This window comes from Ranitomeya variabilis, chromosome 7, assembly GCF_051348905.1.
Source record: "Ranitomeya variabilis isolate aRanVar5 chromosome 7, aRanVar5.hap1, whole genome shotgun sequence".
NCBI lineage: Eukaryota > Metazoa > Chordata > Amphibia > Anura > Dendrobatidae > Ranitomeya > Ranitomeya variabilis.
This window is the reverse complement of record NC_135238.1, coordinates 225,080,735-225,093,300: the sequence shown is the minus strand read 5'-3', so window position 1 is coordinate 225,093,300 and position 12,566 is coordinate 225,080,735.

Sequence of the window (12,566 nt, the reverse complement as noted above, 5' to 3'; positions counted from 1 at the left end):
AGAGTCCCAGTCATCAGAAAAAATCAGAATATCATCCAGATATATTATCATAAATTTATCCAGAAAATCGCGGAAAATATCATGCATAAAAGACTGGAAAACTGAAGGGGCATTAGAAAGACCAAAAGGCATGACCAAATACTCAAAGTGGCCCTCGGGCGTATTAAATGCGGTCTTCCACTCATCCCCCTGCCTGATCCGCACCAAATTATACGCCCCACGAAGATCAATTTTAGAGAACCACTTAGCACCCTCTATACGAGCAAACAAATCAGTAAGCAATGGCAATGGGTATTGATACTTAACAGTGATCTTATTCAGAAGCCGATAATCAATACATGGTCTCAAAGAGCCGTCTTTTTTTGAGACAAAGAAAAACCCAGCTCCCAAGGGAGAAGAAGATGGACGAATATGTCCCTTTTCCAAAGACTCCTTTATATATTCCCGCATAGCAGCATGTTCCGGCACAGACAGATTAAACAAACGACCCTTTGGATATTTACAACCCGGTATCAAATCTATGGCACAATCGCACTCACGGTGCGGAGGTAACGACCCAAGCTTGGGTTCGTCAAAGACGTCTTGATAATCAGAGAGGAACTCAGGGACTTCAGAGGGAATGGACGACGAAATAGAAACCAAAGGTAAGTCCCCATGAATACCCTTACATCCCCAGCTCAACACAGACATTGCTCTCCAGTCCAAGACTGGGTTGTGAGACTGCAACCATGGCAATCCCAGTACCAAATCGTCATGTAAATTATACAGCACCAGGAAACGAATAATCTCCTGGTGATCCGGATTGATACACATGGTTACTTGTGTCCAGTATTGTGGTTTATTATTAGCCAATGGGGTGGAGTCAATCCCCTTCAGAGGAATAAGAGTCTCCAAAGGCTCTAAATCAAAACCACAACGATTGGCAAAGGACCAATCCATAAGACTCAGAGCGGCGCCAGAGTCAACATAGGCGTCCGTGGCAATGGATGACAAAGAGCAAATCAGGGTTACAGACAAAATAAACTTAGACTGAATGGTGCCAATGGAAACAGACTTATCAAGCTTCTTTGTACGCCTAGAGCATGCTGATATAACATGAGTAGAATCCCCACAATAGAAACACAATCCATTCTTCCGTCTAAAATTCTGTCGCTCGCTCCTGGACAGAATTCTATCACACTGCATACTTTCTGGCGTCTTTTCCATAGACACCGCCAGATGGTGCACCGGTTTGCGCTCCCGCAGACGCCTATCAATCTGAATAGCCATTGTCATGGACTCATTCAGACCTGCAGGCACAGGGAACCCCACCATAACATCCTTAACGGCATCAGAGAGACCTTCTCTGAAAGTTGCCGCCAAGGCGCACTCATTCCACTGAGTAAGCACAGACCATTTACGGAATTTTTGGCAGAAAACTTCAGCTTCGTCTTGCCCCTGAGATAGTGCCATCAAAGTTTTTTCTGCCTGAAGTTCCAAATGAGATTCCTCATAAAGCAAGCCCAAGGCCAGAAAAAACGCATCCACATCGCGTAACGCAGGATCCCCTGCTGGCAATGAGAAGGCCCAATCTTGAGGGTCACCCCTGAGCAAGGAAATCACAATCCTAACCTGCTGAGCAGGGTCTCCAGCTGAACGAGACTTCAGGGACAAATAAAGCTTACAATTATTTCGGAAATTCTGGAAGCTAGCTCTATTCCCTGTGAAGAACTCCGGCAAAGGAATTCTCGGCTCAGATACCGGAGCATGTACCACAAAATCTTGTAAATTTTGTACTTTCGTGATGAGATTATTCAAACCCGCAGTTACACTCTGGAGATCCATTATTGTCAGGTGCACACAGAGCCATACAGAGATTAGGAGGAGAGAGAGAAAAAAGACTGCAGCAAGGCAGACTGGAGGGAAAAAAAAAAAAAAAAAAAAAAAATTCCAGCAGACTTCTTATAACTCTCCTTTCTCAACCTGGGTCTTTAACACTTTATTGTCCGGTCAAACTGTCATGATCTCTGCAGGCAGAGATCATAGCAAGCCTATAGAGGGACAAGCTCTCGGAAGATGGAACTATACTGACCATGAACTAAGCCTGCCGCGCAACTAGAAATAGCCAGGTAGCATTTCCTATTTATCGCTAGATGCCCAGCTCTGGCCTAAGACCTAAATAGCTAGCAGAGGGAAATATAAGACCTGGCTCACCTCTAGAGAAATATTCCAAAGAAGACAGTAGCCCCCCACATATAATGACGGTGAGTTCAGATGAAACAACAAACGCAGCAGGAAAATAGTCTTAGCAAATTTGAGGTCCGCTTACTAGATAGCAGAAGACAGATAGTATACTTTCATGGTCAGCAGAAAAACACTAACAAAACACCATCCAGAGATTACCTTAAACTCTGGCATTAACTCATAACGCCAGAGTAGCAATCCCTGATCAACGAGAGCTTTCCAGACACAGTAACAAAACTTCAGCTGTGAACTGGAACAAATAGGCAAAACAAAACATGGACAAAAGTCCAACTTATCTAGTAGTTGTCTAGAAGCAGGAACAAGCACTGAGAGGCATCTGATAACATTGTTGACCGGCAAGAAACCACCAGAGAAATGAGCTTAAATAGCGACACCCACTACTGATGGAACCAGGTGAAACAGGAAAGAGGATGACAAGTCCAATTCCACAAGCGGCCACCGGGGGAGCCCAGAATCCAAATTCACAACAGATTGCCTATGATTCGTGCAGGCGGGTATCGTGCAGACAAATGATAGTATATATTTATTAAAAACATTAAAGTGATATAATAAATGTTACATTTACAACACAAATGTCATATTTCTTCTTTAACAAAATTAATAAGAACAGTAAAGAACATTTAATGGCTGTTGGCAAGCACCAAGTTATTTGCATTTTAATGACCTCCTGACAGTTATGGAGTGCATCCTACAGATTAATTAAATACAATGTGAATCATCTGTAATGAAGCATTCTCTTGTAAAAGAAGGTATGAGCAGAAAACTGTCAGATGGGAGAACAGTGTGTGTATAAGAAAAGATTATACTCACCTACTCTAAGCTTGCACCCCATCCCTTCCTTCTAGCACAGCTTCCCTCCAGATCCTTCAATTGCTACGGTCTATGGATTGGTCTCTGATGCAGATCTTCCAGGCTTCACATGGTCGCTTGGGACACAACATACATCATTGACCTCAATAACTTGCGTCAAAGATCCTCGGAATGCATGGGGTGACAAGCCCTATGTGGCCACGTGAAGTTTTACTGCTATCCTAGCCTTCTTTTCATTATGCTTTGGGGTATATCGAGACTTCAGAGAATAGCAAACGTCTTTCCAGAGAAGATTCAATTCGGATCAAGTTATCTTTGGACCAAAATCAATCTGCGAAAAACTATTTTTGGGAGACTCACTCGTCTCTAAGGGTAAGTGCAAGAAGTGCAACTGAACTTTGGACAAAACTTCGGACAAACTTTTGGACAAAACACCATATGGGCTAATAAAGTCCACTTTTTCATCATTTATTGGAGTGCTGCCTCCTTTTTCCTTTTTTATTATTTATACAAATGGATACTATGAATATACTGTATATATATTAAAATATAAAAGATATAAATTAATTTTATTATATTGTCAAAATAGGAGAATATATTTCTACAGACTTCACCCAAAAGTAATTCTAAATCCACAGTGCTAATAGGCCCCTAATATTGTCTAGCTGAGGCACACCACTCTGTATTTGGCATATATAGGTTACATATTGCTAGATAGGTCAGGATGGCAGCGCCTGCACTTGGCCGGCCACTTCATTTCTTTCCATGTTAATGGAGGGCCGGTTGTTTGTCTCTTGATGAATTAAGCCCAATTCGCCTACAAATGATATTCAGATCCCTTCATTTACTATGGAATCCACACAATGAGCCGGACTGGTCTTGTTAATGGCATAGACTCTTGTTAAGTTTTGTTTCTCGGTATGCACATAACATTGAAATTGCTTTAGTCATTTGCTATTAGAGATTATTAATCTGTAAACACAAATTATGAACATAGACAATAGCAGGATCTTCATGACTGGGAGGACTATTCTGGCGTGCTGCTGTGTTGGTTGTTACATGGAAATCTGATTAATCATAGCCTGAGACACTAGAAAAAGTCTAGACCGGTAATCTCTCAAAAGTAATTCCCTACTGTGTATATTGTCTCTTGTATCCATTGTGGATTTCATTTTGTCGTTTATAGGAAACTGCCACTGATTCCTTACAAATAAGAAAGCAATCAGTTGTTGCCTCTAGGATATCTCAGTACCATATTCACTCGCTTTTCCACAAATTTTGTTAAAGGAACTAATTTCCTATGATACAAATTCAATCCATTATCGCTACATACTAGAAAAACTATTGGCATCCTGTAATTCACATCACCACCACTGGGTGGCCACATAGAGAGACATATAGCATAAACATCCCCCAACAGAGTATTTCAAAATCAGGTTTTGTTTCTTTTTCAAAGCTCAACATTTTGCACCATAACTATTGAGCTAAAAAGAAAGAACACATCACCTCACCACTACTTGGACTATTTATTATTATGTTGCTCTACACACAATGTCCTAATCTGAATTATCTTGTCCATGGTCCAAAGTAAATTAGGGATCTTGTCAAGGGTCTGTACCAATATATATGGTGGGCCATGTATATAGATACACCTGGGTGGTCAATTTATAAAGTTGGATCCAAAATGGCCAACTTCAAAATGGCCGCCATGGTCGCTTCCCATCTTAACCCCTTCCCGACATGTGACGGTATAGTACGTCACATGTCGGGACCCCCGCTTTGATGTGCGCTCCGGCGGTGAGCGCACATCAAAGTCGCGACATGTCAGCTGTTTCTTACAGCTGACATGTGCGCGCAATAGCGGCGGGTGAAATCGCGATCACCCGCCGCTATTAACTAGTTAAATGCCGCTGTCAAACACAGACAGCGGCATTTAACTACCGCATCCGGCCGTGCGGCCGGATATGAGCGCATCGCCGACCCCCGTCACATGATCGGGGGTCGGCGATGCATCAGGACAGTAACCATAGAGGTCCTTGAGACCTCTATGGTTACTGATTGCCGGTGGCTGTGAGCGCCCCCCTGTGGTCGGCGCTCACAGCACACCTGCAATTCTGCTGTGTAGCAGCGATCTTATGATCGGTGCTGCATAGCAGAGCCGATCGGGCTGTGCCTGCTTCTAGCCTCCCATGGAGGCTATTGAAGCATGGCAAAAGTAAAAAAAAAAAGTTTTTAAAAATGTGAAAAAAAAAAAAAAAACATAAAAGTTTAAATCACCCCCCTTTCGCCCCAATCAAAATAAATCAATAAAAAAAGCGCCCAACCTACACATATTTGGTATCGCCGCGTTCAGAATCGCCCGATCTATCAATAAAAAAAAAGCATTAACCTGATCGCAAAACGGCGTAACGAGAAAAAAAATCGGAACGCCAGAATTACGTTTTTTTGGTCGCCACGGCATTGCATTAAAATGCAATAACGGGCGATCAAAAGAACGTGTCTGCACCAAAATGCTATCATTAAAAACGCCAGCTCGGCATGCAAAAAATAAGCCCTCACCTGACCCCAGATCACGAAAAATGGAGACGCTACGAGTATCGGAAAATGGCGCAATTTTGTTTTGTTTTGTTTTTTGCAAAGTTTGGAATTTTTTTTCACCACTTAGGTGAAAAATAACCTAGTCATGTTAGGTGTCTATGAACTCGTACTGACCTGGAGAATCATAATGGCAGGTCAGTTTTAGCATTTAGTGAACCTAGCAAAATAGGCAAGCAAAAAACAAGTGTGCGATTGCACTTTTTTTGCAATTTCACTGCACTTGGAATTTTTTTCCCGTTTTCTAGTACACGACATGCTAAAACCAATGATGTCGTTGAAAAGTACAACTCGTCCCGCAAAAAATAAGCCCTCACATGGCCATATTGACGGAAAAATAAAAAAGTTATGGCTCTGGGAAGGAGGGGAGCGAAAAACGAAAACGGAAAAACGGAAAAAGCTCCGGGGGTGAAGGGGTTAAAAAGTTTTCCCCCTCCCATATACTAGTGTGCCACAAACAGGAAGTTGATATCACCAACCATTCCCATTTTATTTAGGTGTATCCATATACATGGCCCACCCTGTATTTTCCCCCCGGGATCAATAAAGTGTATTGTATTGTATTGTATATATATTTATATTTCTTTTCGGGTTCCATATTTGAAAGGGGGTTCTGGTATCAGTGAATTTTCTGATTTGGGGTCTAATTTTGGGAGGAAATAGTCTGAGACCTATATGAATTTGGATGTTTGCTGAATTGATTTGATGTACAGTATGCTGGTTTGGGGTATGGAAAAGTTTGGGGTGTAGCCTGGTTGTCTGACTTAGAGGTTTGTTTTGGGTGGGATCTCAACTGATTTAGGTGTCTATATTCTGAATTGATTAAGGGGGTCTGTCTGGTTCGACATCTGTATTAATTTTTGAATTAGCCAGCATTGCCACATAGAAAAACGCAAGTTTCAGTGCAAGAATTCATCTAACTCCCTTATTCACCCCTACAGAGCCTCTACACCCAGAAATTCAGAGAGCCAAAACCCAACACTAGAGGGAGCTTCTGAAGACATAAATGGGAGAAGTTACCCTCTGTCTTCATTAAAGGCACCAGTCAGGGGCTTAACTATAATAGGTGGAGGGGTTGTAATTGCACCCTAGCGCTGGAGCGCTGGAGACTATTGGGGGAGGTGGAGCTAAAAGGTCCTGTTTCTCCAATATACCTGTTATAGTTGGGGTCCTGTTGGAGGTTTTACATTGGGGTACCCACGTTTCAAGTTACACCACTGGCACCAGCTATTCGTGGAGCTCCTAGTACTAGGATCCAAAAAAATGAAATGTTACACTGATTGGACAGTCCACATAAATATTTGTAATATGGGTAATAGTTGCTTCATGCGGAATATAAAAATAAAATGGTAGAATTGCTCCTTAAAAAAATACTCTAGCAGTAAACATTTGATTAAAAACATAAAATACTAATCACAAGGACAAGTCTGCTCCGAGGTAATCATCAATTTGCAACAATGGGGCATAGTCACCGACCTCCCGGCAGATAAATGTTCAATTTATTAACATGATGAACTGCAGTCTGCTAAAGGTCAGTGTTGTACGATCTCATTTCTAATATCACAAATACCAGGTACAGATACAAAGCTCATAAAAAATTATTTGCAAAACCTTGCAGGAAACATCCCCGAGTGAACAAGTGGAATTGCTGCAGGCTGCTTGTCTTTGCATTCTCCACCATGAAAATAAAGATCACATTCACTATCAGGAGCATCTTGACCTTTTCGGCTGCAGTAATGGTACAAACGAAACCTGGGCTGCAAAAATGAGTAAGATACGCAATGATTTCCTGACAAGTAGTGGCAGTCAGTAAACCCACCCCGGGGGCAGAACTTACAAATGATATAATAATACATTGGACAAGGCAAGTGCAAAAATGACACATTGAAATCATACAAGGAACACATGTTACATGTTATATAATATTCGGTAAAATATAATATGAATTAAACACATACATTATAGTACAGTGCAATACAATACTATAATATTCCAACATGATGCTACATATACAAACTTTAGGGCTCAATTCATCATTCGCGATTTTTTTTTAAGTCACCTTTCCTTTTTTTTGTGTTGTGATGTTAGCTGAAATTTTGGGGCAAAATTTTACAAAATGTTGCACGTGTTTCATGAACTTGGTGCAAGAGCAAAATTCTCTGTAATTTTATCTTTAATCGTTTAGTATCATGAAAATTGCACAATCCTTTAAAATGACCCACATTAGTCTTCAGCAAAATAATGAACACGCCAGAAAGCTTTCTACAGGCAGGGACTGGAATGAGATACGCTAAAAGAATATGACCTTTGAAAAAGGTTGCATTTCTTCAAACTGTCTAATAACTTCTTGATAAATAAAGTTGTGAAGGAATAGTCAAAAAAGACTGAAAAAGACAACTCAAAATGGTGGAAATGCTATAAAGAATATGGAGCAAATAATGCAAAAATGAAAAAAGTTGGGACGATATGTACAATGTAAAGAAAACGAGAATGGAACGTTCTGTAAATCTCTAATAGTCATGAAAGACGGATGAAGAATGTAGAGGAGCTGATTGGAAGAAGGATGAGGAGTAGGGTTGAGCGAAACGGGTCGATCATTTTCAAAAGTCGCCGACTTTTGGCTAAGTCGGCGTCTCATGAAACCCGATCCGACCCCTGTGCTTGTCGGCCATGCGGTACGCGACTTTCGCGCCAAAGTCGCGTTTCAATGACGCGAAAAGCGCCATTTCTCAGCCAATGAAGGTGAACGCAGAGTGTGGGCAGCGTGATGACATAGATCCTGGTCCCCACCATCTTAGAGAAGGGCATTGCAGTGATTGGCTTGCTGTCTGCGGCGTCACAGGGGCTATAAAGGGGCGTTCCCGCCGACCGCCATCTTACTGCTGCTGATCTGAGCTTAGGGAGAGGTTGCTGCCGCTTCGTCAGAAGCAGGGAGAGCGTTAGGCAGGGTCCACTAACCACCAAACCGCTTGTGCTGCAGCGATTTCCACTGTCCAACACCACCTTCGGTGTGCAGGGACTGTGGAAGCTATTTTTTTTTTTTTTTCCCCTCAGCGCTGTAGCTCATTGGGCTGCCCTAGAAGGCTCCGTGATAGCTGTATTGCTGTGTGTACGCCACTGTGGAAACCAACTGCTTTTTTCAAAGCACATATCCTCTTGTTCCTTCCTTTCTGCACAGCTATCTTTTTTGTTTGTCCACACTTTTTATTTAATTTGTGCATCAGTCCACTCCTATTGCTGCCTGCCATACCTGGCTTACATTACTGCAGGGAGATAGTAATTGTAGGACAGTTTTTTTTTTTTTTTTTTTTTTTTTTTGTGGGAGATTAAGATTGGCATTTCTGCTACAGTGCCATCCCTGTGTGTGCCATCTCTCACTGAGTGGGCCATAGAAAGCCTATTTATTTTTTCCGTGATTTGTGTTCTAAAATCTACCTCAACACAAAAACACTACATCAATCAGTGGGAGAAAAATATTGGCCTCAGTCAGGGCTTGTGTGCCACTGCTGTGTGTGCTATCTCTCATTCAGTGGGCTATAGCAAGCCTATTTTTTTTTTTTTTTTTTAATATTATTTGGTTTCTAAAGTCTCCCTGAAAAAAAAAAAAAACCTAAAAAAACAGTGGGAGAGTAATATTGCCCTTTCAGCTTGTGTGCCAGTCTTGACTCCTGGGTGTGCCACCTCTCTCCCTCTCATTCAGTGGGCCATAGAAAGCCTATTTATTTTTTTTTTTTAATATTATTTGGTTTCTAATTCTCCCTGAAAAAAAAAAAAAAACCTAAAAAAACAGTGGGAGAATAATATTGCCCTTTCAGCTTGTGTGCCAGTCTTGACTCCTGGGTGTGCCACCTCTCTCCCTCTCATTCAGCGGGCCATAGAAAGCCTATTTATTTTTTTTTAAAAATATTATTGGGTTTCTAAAGTCTCCCTGAAAAAACAAAAAATACATAAAAAAACAGTGGGAGAGTAATATTGCCCTTTCAGCTTGTGTGCCAGTCTTGACTCCTGGGTGTGCCACCTCTCTCCCTTTCATTCAGTGGGCCATAGAAAGCCTATTTATTTTTTTTTTTAAATATTATTGGGTTTCTAAAGTCTCCCTGAAAAAAAAAAAAAAACCTAAAAAAACAGTGGGAGAGTAATATTGCCCTTTCAGCTTGTGTGCCAGTCTTGACTCCTGGGTGTGCCACCTCTCTCCCTCTCATTCAGTGGGCCATAGAAAGCCTATTTATTTTTTTTTTTAAATATTATTGGGTTTCTAAAGTCTCCCTGAAAAAAAAAAAAAAAACCTAAAAAAACAGTGGGAGAGTAATATTGCCCTTTCAGCTTGTGTGCCAGTCTTGACTCCTGGGTGTGCCACCTCTCTCCCTCTCATTCAGTGGGCCATAGAAAGCCTATTTATTTTTTTTTTTAAATATTATTGGGTTTCTAAAGTCTCCCTGAAAAAACAAAAAATACATAAAAAAACAGTGGGAGAGTAATATTGCCCTTTCAGCTTGTGTGCCAGTCTTGACTCCTGGGTGTGCCACCTCTCTCCCTTTCATTCAGTGGGCCATAGAAAGCCTATTTATTTTTTCCGTGATTTGTGTTCTAAATTCTACCTCAACACAAAAACACTACATCAATCAGTGGGAGAAAAATATTGGCCTCAGTCAGGGCTTGTGTGCCACTGCTGTGTGTGCTATCTCTCATTCAGTGGGCTATAGCAAGCCTATTTTTTTTTTTTTTTTTTATATTATTTGGTTTCTAAAGTCTCCCTGAAAAAAAAAAAAAAACCTAAAAAAACAGTGGGAGAGTAATATTGCCCTTTCAGCTTGTGTGCCAGTCTTGACTCCTGGGTGTGCCACCTCTCTCCCTCTCATTCAGTGGGCCATAGAAAGCCTATTTATTTTTTTTTTTAAATATTATTGGGTTTCTAAAGTCTCCCTGAAAAAACAAAAAATACATAAAAAAACAGTGGGAGAGTAATATTGCCCTTTCAGCTTGTGTGCCAGTCTTGACTCCTGGGTGTGCCACCTCTCTCCCTTTCATTCAGTGGGCCATAGAAAGCCTATTTATTTTTTCCGTGATTTGTGTTCTAAATTCTACCTCAACACAAAAACACTACATCAATCAGTGGGAGAAAAATATTGGCCTCAGTCAGGGCTTGTGTGCCACTGCTGTGTGTGCTATCTCTCATTCAGTGGGCTATAGCAAGCCTATTTTTTTTTTTTTTTTTTATATTATTTGGTTTCTAAAGTCTCCCTGAAAAAAAAAAAAAAACCTAAAAAAACAGTGGGAGAGTAATATTGCCCTTTCAGCTTGTGTGCCAGTCTTGACTCCTGGGTGTGCCACCTCTCTCCCTCTCATTCAGTGGGCCATAGAAAGCCTATTTATTTTTTTTTTTAAATATTATTGGGTTTCTAAAGTCTCCCTGAAAAAACAAAAAATACATAAAAAAACAGTGGGAGAGTAATATTGCCCTTTCAGCTTGTGTGCCAGTCTTGACTCCTGGGTGTGCCACCTCTCTCCCTTTCATTCAGTGGGCCATAGAAAGCCTATTTATTTTTTTTTTAAAATATTATTGGGTTTCTAAAGTCTCCCTGAAAAAAAAAAAAAAACCTAAAAAAACAGTGGGAGAGTAATATTGCCCTTTCAGCTTGTGTGCCAGTCTTGACTCCTGGGTGTGCCACCTCTCTCCCTCTCATTCAGTGGGCCATAGAAAGCCTATTTATTTTTTTTTTAAAATATTATTGGGTTTCTAAAGTCTCCCTGAAAAAACAAAAAATACATAAAAAAACAGTGGGAGAGTAATATTGCCCTCTCAGCTTGTGTGCCAGTCTTGACTCCTGGGTGTGCCACCTCTCTCTCTCTAATTGTGGGCCATAGAAAGCCTTTTTTTTTTTTTTTTTTAATATTATTTGGTTTCTAAAGTCTCCCTGAGAAAAAAAAAAAAATAAATTAGGTGGGAGATTAATATTGACATTAGTGCTTGAGTGACAGTCCTGCGTGTGTGTCATCTCTGTGATTTTGTGCCACAGAAAACAGAGTGTGTAACATTGTGCCTGATTTTCCTTGTGGTCTCACCAACCTGTTAAGGGATATTGAAATCATACTGAAGTTATAGCTCACCGTGTAAGTTGTTTGACAGCAACAAATAAAGTTACTTTGGTTAAGATTTTAAAACAATGAGGAAGTCTGGTGCAAGAGGTCGTCGTGGGCGTTCATTGTCAGCTGGTAATGATGGTAGTGGTAGAGGAGCATCAGGTGGTCGTGGGGATAAAAATATTCCACCTAAGTCTGGAGCTGTGGAGCCAGTTTCGTCGTCAGGCTACACAAGGCCTCGAACGCTCTCTTTTCTGGGAGTAGGAAAACCGCTTTTAAAGGCGGAGCAGCAACAGCAAGTTTTGGCTTACATTGCAGACTCAGCCTCTAGCTCTTTTGCCTCCTCTTCCGAAACTGGTAAATGTAAAAGCAGCGCGTCGCTTGTGGATGTTCACGGTCAGGGACAAGTCGCTTCCTTGTCCTCCTCAGCAAAAACTACAACAAGAGAGAAGGATGCAGCAGGCGACACAACGGGTCACTCCATGGAGCTCTTTACACATACCGTCCCTGGCTTAGAAAGTGAAACATTTAACAGGCCATGCCCATTACAAGTATATTCTGACATGGAGTGCACTGATGCACAGCCACAGCCAGAGTACTATGCTGCTCCTTTGACTCAGACCACCACATTGCCCTCTCAGGGTACAGATCCACAATCAGACCCTGATGAGACTATGTTGCCCCGCCACGAACGCTATACCACCGACCGACACAGTGACACAGACGAAGTTGCACACGAGCTCGAAGAGGAGGTAATAGATGACCCAGTTATTGACCCCGATTGGCAGCCATTGGGGGAACAGGGTGCAGGCGGCAGTAGTTCAGAAGCGGAGGTG